The sequence below is a fragment of the Herpailurus yagouaroundi genome, unplaced genomic scaffold (genome assembly GCF_014898765.1).
Source record: "Herpailurus yagouaroundi ecotype Mexico unplaced genomic scaffold, PumYag 160, whole genome shotgun sequence".
NCBI classification, from domain to species: Eukaryota; Metazoa; Chordata; class Mammalia; order Carnivora; family Felidae; genus Herpailurus; species Herpailurus yagouaroundi.
In genome coordinates, this window is record NW_024412401.1 from 51962345 (window position 1) to 51970781 (window position 8437).

The 8437-nt window shown below is 56.2% G+C and overlaps 1 long non-coding RNA gene across 1 annotated transcript; it reads right to left on the reverse strand.

Moving 5' to 3' along the window:
- Nucleotides 1-5209: 5209 nt before the first annotated feature.
- On the reverse strand, nt 5210-7462 carry LOC121034459 (uncharacterized). Its single transcript, XR_005792438.1, has 2 exons — nt 7318-7462; nt 5210-5435 (listed from the first exon to the last, which is right to left on the reverse strand). It is a non-coding gene; the product is annotated as an uncharacterized LOC121034459 (long non-coding RNA).
- Nucleotides 7463-8437: the final 975 nt, after the last annotated feature.

The window sequence follows — 8437 nt, forward strand, 5'->3', positions numbered from 1 at the left end:
CCAGCCTTCCTGGGGCCCCTGCAGTGGCTCAGGGGTAACTGATGTATGGGGGACCAGGCCCCCAGAGGCCATCGGGGGCTCTTCGAGGAGCCACCCCTTGGATCTGCCCAGGGGAGCCCATATCCTGTTCCCTGGCCCCGGCACCCCCTGGGATGAGGAGGGGCCGGGCCCGACTCAGAAACCAACAGGCATCTCGCTGATGCCCTGGGGACAGGCCAAGTGGCGGGCAGCTCCCTGGCATTGAGGGTGGTTATGGGATCCTGGCCTTGGGCCTCCAGAAGAGCTGCTCCTCCGCCCCCGCCCCCCCCCCCCCTTGCTCTGATCATCTCTGAGCTTGACCCTGGGGGAGCCCGCTGATTCCCGGAGGCTTTACCCTGCATCTGGCAGAAGCCACAGGAGGTGGCATCTCCTCTCTGCCATCTGGAAGGGGGGCACGTTGAGGCTTCTTGAATTGTGTGGTTGGTGATATTTGGCGGGTCAACCCAGCTCCCCTTTCTTGAGGGCAGACCTCGGAAGCCCTGAGTATGTGACCTGCCCCTCGTTGGCCAGGGCCCGTTGGACCGGGGCGAACACCTGACTCGCGTGGGCCAATCAGACCCTCTGTCCCAGAACCGGGCCCTGTGACTCACCAGTCGGTCTGGTGGGCAGGTGCTGGAGGGAACACGAGACCCAGGCTGGGGCAGGAGGCGCCGGGGAGGCTGTCTGCAGACAGAGAAAGTGCCCGGGTGTTTATCGGATCCCACCCCAACGCCCCAACCGTCACTCCCCATCCTTCTGGAAAAAGCACCCGGTTCCTGGGGGAATTTCCCACCCCACGTCCGGTGTGGGCCCGAGACCCCGGCACAGCCCAGACAGTCTCTCTCAGGACTGCACTTCGAGCACAGACAGGGCCGCAGAGGGGGAGGCAGGGACCCGAGCTGATGGCTACCTGAAGACACTGTTTTTCCTCGTTTTTGCCGGCGGGTCCCACGTCCTGGAGATCGGGGGGACCTGCCCCTCAGTCCCCTGACGCTTCTGTGTGTGCACACATTGCCCTCAGCTGCTTTGGTCTCTGTTCCCTCCCAGGGGTGCCCTTACCCTCGGGTGCCCTGGCTTGTCTGCTGTCCTTCTAACGAATTGGCCCACGCTGAGACAGCAGGCGACGGGTGGCCAGCCGTCCACTTGTAGGAAGAGCCTCACTTTGAGAGCCTCGCCGAAGGCTGCGGCGGGGAAGGTGAAGTTCAGAGAGGGCACGTGCCCCCCGGGCTCACGGGGCAGAGAGACTGTGAGGCCCGGAACAGTCTGCCTGTTAGGGGTTGTCCTTCGGCAGGATGGCCACGAACTCCCGGAGTGAAGAGACCTCCTCTCACTTCCGGGGCATCCGAGAGAACCGAGGGGGGAGGCCTTTACCCCCAGGCCAGATGGGCTCGGCACCTGTTTCTTGTTTCGAATGTGCCCGCTCAGCTGTTCCACGCCTCCTGCCACCAGAGAAAGCGGCTCCGACCCGGGGCACCGTGGTCCCCGCTTACACATGAGGGCACCGAGGCCCAGAAAGGCCACATGCCTGAGCCCGGGTCCCACAGGCGGGACCAGCACGCGGGCTGCTGGTTTCCGTGCTTTCCACAGATGGCTCCATTAAAGCATTGCTTTTCCCCCTTTGTCAATAACAGTGTGGATGTTATTAAAATAAAATATTAGGGGCGCCTGGGTGGCGCAGTCGGTTAAGCGTCCGACTTCAGCCACGTCACGATCTCGCGGTCCGTGAGTTCGAGCCCCGCGTCGGGCTCTGGGCTGATGGCTCAGAGCCTGGAGCCTGTTTCCGATTCTGTGTCTCCCTCTCTCTCTGCCCCTCCCCCGTTCATGCTCTGTCTCTCTCTGTCCCAAAAATAAATAAAACGTTGAAAAAAATTAAAAAAAAAAAAAAAATAAAATATTAGTCATCAGTAACAACAGCCAATCTTTACTGAGTGGTGCAAAGTACTGACTTGATTCTTCTGTCAAAACTTTTAAAATTTTTGTTCTGTTTTGAGAGGGAGAGCGGGCACGCCTGAACGTGCCAGCAGAGGAGGGGCAGAGAGAGAGGGAGAGAATCCCAAGCAGGCTCTGCACCGCCAGCGTGGAGCCGGACGCGGGGCTCTCGAACCCGCGAGGCGCACGATCATGACCCGAGCTGAAGTTGGACGCTTAACAGCCTGAGCCACCTAGGCCTCCCCACACTTGATTCCGATAATGGCTTTGTGGGGGAGGTGGTATCTTTGTTACGCCCATTTTCCAGGTGTGGAAACTAAGGCTTAAGGAGTTTAAGCAACTCGCCTCAGGCCACATCACCAGTAAGTGGCTTCGGGGCTGTGCCAACTGCTTCCCTCAACGGAGAGGAAGTGATTGGCCCCTTCCCCAGGCCCCTAAAACACGAGGCTGGCCAGAGGGCCCTCTGACACGGGTGGATGGTCCTTCCTCTCTGAGCCCAGAGTCCCCTGGTCCTCTCCGACTGCCATTTTACTGAGGACTAATGATGCAGCAGCTCCCCGGCAGGCAAGATGGGCGGGTCAGACCAGAGAATTCTCTCGAAGGAACATCGGGAGGCTCGGGGCCCAGGCTGACCCTTCCTCCCGTGACTGTGACCCACAGCACGAGGGTTCACGCCACTCTCTCCAGCCACGCCCGAGCTTGCCTCGACTCCTCCCAACACAGTGCTCCAGCAGCCACCGTATGGGCATGAAGCATGTTGTAGGGACAGGGCGGATCCGCTCAGTTGAGCCCAGTGCAAGGTTATGGAACTCCGGTGGGTGGGCTCTCTCTAGCCACGCCCACCCTGTGAACACACGTTCTGAAGGTTGACTGCTTTACCTCCATCCGTCTAACCCTCGTCGAGGCTCAGTGTTGCCCCACTTACCTTGAGGGCATGCTATCCCCATCATTTCTCCCAGGGGGGGGTCAGACCCATAAAGCAGTGTGTTCCTCGTGGTTATTTATTCCACAGGACACCAATTTTTCAAATGCTAATGGGAGTTAAGGGGGGGGGGGTTGGACAAAAAGGTGTGCTGGCCAAATAAGTTTAGAAAATACTTCAATAGAATAGATTCCTTCCCTGCAGGACTTCTCAGAGCCTTTATGGTACTAACATACACCTTGACTTCTGGAGGGAGGGGGTTTATAGCATGGTGATTCCCCACAAACAGGGGAACCCTCCTCTTCCCGTGGGACACATATACCGCACAGACAGGTGTTTTAGGAGGCAGTGAATTACATACATTTAACAATTCTTTTTTACTGGAGAAAAATATGTTAAAAACTACTTAATTAAAATACTCAATGACGTACATACGTTTTTTTTCCCCTCACATAGTTGGGATCATCCTATAAGTTTTTGAAATCTGTGTGTGTGTGTGTGTGTGTGTGTGTGTGTCTGTGTGTTTGTGCTGTAAACAGATCTACACCATGTGAATAGCTTTCCAGCCATGCTATAATATGGTGTAGAATTCCACGGTTTGGTAGGTGAATCCCTCCTTTGGGATATGCAGATGACTTCCGTTTTTTTACTGTCGTTATTATAAACGCTGCTGCAGTCACATCTTTGAGGCTTGACATTTGTGCAGATCTCTAATTGGTGGCTGAGGATAATTTCCTAGAAATGGAAGTGCTGAGTCAGAGAATATGGATATTTAGTGTCAAAGTGTTCTTTAACAGGACGTACCAACTTGCACCCTGCTTGGCGATGTCCGGATGCCCATTCTCTGGCTCCTTTGCCAACACTGGGTATGATTATTAACTTTTTGTTTGTTTGTTTGTCTTGGCCGATTTGTATTGTGCTTCTTTGATGGCTTGTAAGGGACAGCTTTCCTGTGGACTGGCCACTTGCATTTGCTTTCATGTTGTCTAACCGGGTTCTTTCCCCAACTTTCTAATGAGGGCTCATCTTTTTCTTGGTGGCTTAGAAAGTTGTTTTTTTTTTTATGTTTATTTATTTTTAAGACAGAGACAGAGACACAATGCGAGCAGGGGAGGGGCAGACACACACACACACACACACACACACACACACACACACACACACACAGAATCCGAAGCAGGCTTCGGGCTCTGAGCTGCCAGCACAGAGCCCGACGCGGGGGCTCGAACTCACAAACCGCGAGACCATGACCTGAACCGAAGTGGGAGGCTTAACCGACTGAGCCACCCAGGCGCCCCAGCAAGTTCTTAATAGGTTGAAGGTATTAACTCTGCGTCCTGTGCTTGTGCAAAGCATTTTTGATCATCATAAACTCACCCCCCCATGAGAAGACCAGATTAGCTTATGAGATAGGAAGTGATCTGCCCAAAGCCACGTGGTGCTTGAGGGACAGGACCAGGCTGGGGGGGAGGGTGTTCCGTTCCACGCTGGAGGTTCAGTGGGACCCCTCCTCCTCCCGGATCCCCCTTCCACTGGGTCAAATTTCAGCACCCCCACCCCCCGCAGCTGACACTGCCCTGGGCACCCTCCCCATTTGCACCCCCAAACCACCCCAGGCCTGTGGAAAGGAAAGGATTTCCCCGGACACACCTCTTTATCATATAAAGTGCCCGCAACCCCAAGGACCAGGGGGGCTGGAGTTCACCGGGGGGAGCCAAGAAGGCTCCACGGAGGTGATGTTTACGTGGAGACCTGGAGGGACATCAAGTAGCACTGCCCATCATGTGCAACTTTTTCAACGTTTATTTATTTTGGGGACAGAGAGAGACAGAGCATGAACGGGGGAGGGGCAGAGAGAGAGGGAGACACAGAATCGGAAAGAGGCTCCAGGCTCCGAGCCATCAGCCCAGAGCCCGACGCGGGGCTCGAACTCACGGACCGCGAGATCGTGACCTGGCTGAAGTCGGACGCTTAACCGACTGCGCCACCCAGGCGCCCCCATCATGTGCAACTTTTAAGTTTCTAGTAGGCACTTAAAAGTTAAGATACCGAGGGGCTCCCGGGTGGCGCAGTTGGCTGAGCGTCCAACTGTGGCTCAGGTCATGATCTCGTGGTTCGCGAGTTCGAGCCCCGCATCCGGCTTACTGCTGTCAGCGTGGAGTCCACTCTACTTTGGATCTTCTGTCCCCCGGTCCTCCCCCGCGCCTGCTCTCTCTCTCTCTCTCTCTCTCTCTCTCAGAAATAAATAAAGCATTAAAAAAACTTAAGGTAGTGAAACTTTACATCCAAAATATTACCAGTTCGATATGCAATTACCTTTTGAAAAATAGGAATGAGATATTTTTCATTCTTTTTATTTTGTACACACCTTCAAATCTCCTTGGGATCTGGCGACCTTTCACGTGCTCAGTGGCGTTTGCATGGGAGGGGTCTCTGTGTCGGACACGGCACATCTAGGCGGTCGCTACAGCACGGGAGGGGACAACAGCCCTGGCGGAGCAAAGTCGATGAGAGGCGAGTCAAGAGAGAAGGCGGCTCAGAGAGGGCAGTGGCTGGATTAGCCTGGCTGGGGGTGGGGGATGGAATAAAGTGTTCAGCCTTGAGGTCTATTTAGGGAGTGACATCCAATGGCCGAGGTGCATTGGACGGATCTAGAGAGTGGGTCCCTGGGAGGGCAGGGGGTCTAAGATGTTGTACATTTCTGGCTAGAGCCCCAGAGAATAGGAGAAGCCATTTGCCTCAGGAGAGAAGATCCTTTTCTGGGGGTAAGTTATGTTTCTGGCCTGATGGATTTGGGGGACACTCAAATGGACACGCCCTGTGGCACAGCAGATACACAGGCTAAGGCTCAGAAGAGACTGGGTCGGAGCCGGGAAGGTCACCGTCGCCCAAGATGCAGTGACATAGGGAATATCTGACCCAGCCTCTGCCTACCCCATGTACGTCATTTTTGTTCCCCGAGGGCTTTCTGGAAGAACTACTGAGCAAGCTTCTGGGGTCACACTCCCAGGCCACTTATAAAACAAGACAAGGGATTCTCTGCTGAAGGGCAGGGGGAGATCTAGAGGCTGGGTTAAGATGCGGATTCTCAGGCCACGCCCCCATCTCGTTCAGTCCCGCCCCTGTCTGGATGGCGTCTGGGCATCTGGGTCATCGATAGACTCTGGCAGGTGACTCGGGAAGGCACCTTCCCTGGGCTACCTGCACATGAGCAAAACGACTTGACCAAATGTTTGTCTTAGTCAAAAGCAGTGTGTTTAACTGCAGAAAACAATCTGTCTAAAATACAGAGGAGTTTCTGAATTTAGTAGTGGCGATGGTCGCACGACCCAGCAAATATGCTGAGACCACACAACTGTGCGCTTTAGAATAGTGAATCTTATGTGAATTACGTCCAATTTTTTATTTTATATACTTTATTAAAAAAAATTTTTTTAATGTTTTTATTTACTTTTGAGACAGGGAGAGACAGAGCATGGGCAGAGGAGGGGCAGAGAGAGAGGGAGACACAGAATCCCAAGCAGGCTCCAGGCTCCGAGCTGTCAGCACAGAGCCCGACGCAGGGCTCGAACTCACAGACTGTGAGATCATGACCTGAGCTGAAGTCAGACGCCTAACCGACGGAGCCACCCAGGCACCCCGTTTATATACTTTATTTTTAAAGAACGTGAGCAGGGGAGCGGGGCAGAGGGAGGGGGAGAGAGAGAACCCTCAGCAGGCCCCCACGCTCAGCGTGGAGCCCATCGGGGGTACTCGATCAACCCTGGGATCATGACCTACGCCGAGATCAACAGTCGGCCCACTCAACCGACTGAGCCCCCCAGGCGCCCCCAATTTTTTAAAATACAAGGAATAATACAGAAGAGAACAGAAAAAAAGTGACCTGCATTCCCACCTGTGCTGGTAACAACTGATACAACACCCAGGGGGTGTAGCCTTCAGACTGCTTTTCACAGGGGTATGTAGTTAATTCGATTATACTATATGCACGGGTTTATAACCCTCAGGGAGCCGCCCTTGACCCCCTCCCCCACCCAGAGACCCATCCCTGTTTCTGAGGGCTCAGTCCTCATGCTCCCTCCTTAGCGACCTTATCCTGCCACACAGCTCTTAATTCCATGTGTCCCAGGACGACTCCCCAGCTTATCGCCACAGCCTCCGTGACCCTGAACTCCAGGTGCCGGCATCACCTGCTTCCTTGGCATCTCATCCAACGTGCATCCATGCTTCACACGGCCAGAGCCGGACTCCTGCTCTGGCCGCCTCCACACCTGTCCACTCCCCACCTGAGCAACGGACAACCTGTCCTAACAGTGGCTCGGGTTCAAATCCTCGGCATTGACCTTGACTCCCTTCTCCTTGTCCCCCACCCAGTCCACCAGGCGATCCTACCGTCTCTGCTTTCAAAATATAACCTGAGTCTTAACTAGTTGACCCCATGTCCTCACCTGCCTCACCGGACCGGCCACCGCCACCCTGGCTGGCCATGCGGCGCCCTCCCGTGGGTCCTGCCTCTGCCCAGGCCTGCCGGGAATCGGTGCTCTGAGCAGCAGCCAAGGAATCCGGTTAAACGTCAACAGATCCGGAGTCGGACTCCCCTCCCACCTCCCCCAGGCTCTCTAAGCCCCACCTCGCCCGTCACCTCCTCCTTGCCTCTTCCTCGAGCGCCGTCCACCCCCAGGCCCCCAGCACCTTCTCATCACAGAGGTTTGCTGAGTGACCACTGCAGAGTCAGGTGCCTTCCAGGTGTTGGAGCTACAACTACAGATGACACAAGAACGCTGGCCCCGAGGGGCCTGGTGCTACGGGGGAGGGGACACACGCGAAAGAAATACAACCACCCAGTGACACAGACAGTCTGTGATGGTTGCTAAGGCGTAAAAGGATAAAGCTAGTTAAGGGACAGGAAAGGTCCCAACATGTTGATAGTGTAGCTGGTGTGGCCAGGGACGGCCTTGTGGACTCTCTTCTCTTGCCTCTGTCCGTCCAGGTGGAGCCCTGGCCACTGGCCTCAGCCTCAGCTCCCACCCGAGCACCCCTCCACAGGGGGGCCACCCCTCTGCGCGGAGGCTGGAGGAGATCCGACCCTGTCCCCCCCTCTGCTTAAAGCCCAGAGGCCCAGCTCTTTGAGGAGGGGTCAGGCCTGACCCCACGGGCACTGCATCAGCTCGTACCCCGCCTGCGCCTGGGGCCCTGTGCTCTGAGAGGAGCGCTCCTGGGGTTCAGGCCTCCCCTCCTCCAGGTTTTCTGGGCCTGGAACGCGGTCCCAACCACCCACCCCTCCCTCCCCTGGCCTCGGAGGTCACCTTCCCCCGGGCCGCGGCAGGTATCCCCCATCATACATGTGACATCCCGCAGTGGCCCCCCCCCCCCCCCCCCCCCCCCCCCCCCGCGAGGGCTGGGACCGCGCCCGTCCCGTTCCACGGCGTGTCCCCAGCGCCCGACAAATCCGCGTCGAATGAATGAGTTTCGCCGCGCAGAGAGACTCGGCCTCATTCGCGTCAGATCTTCCGGGCCCTCCCCCACCCCCCACCCCTGCCGCGCCGCGGGGGTGGGGGGGGGAGGCCG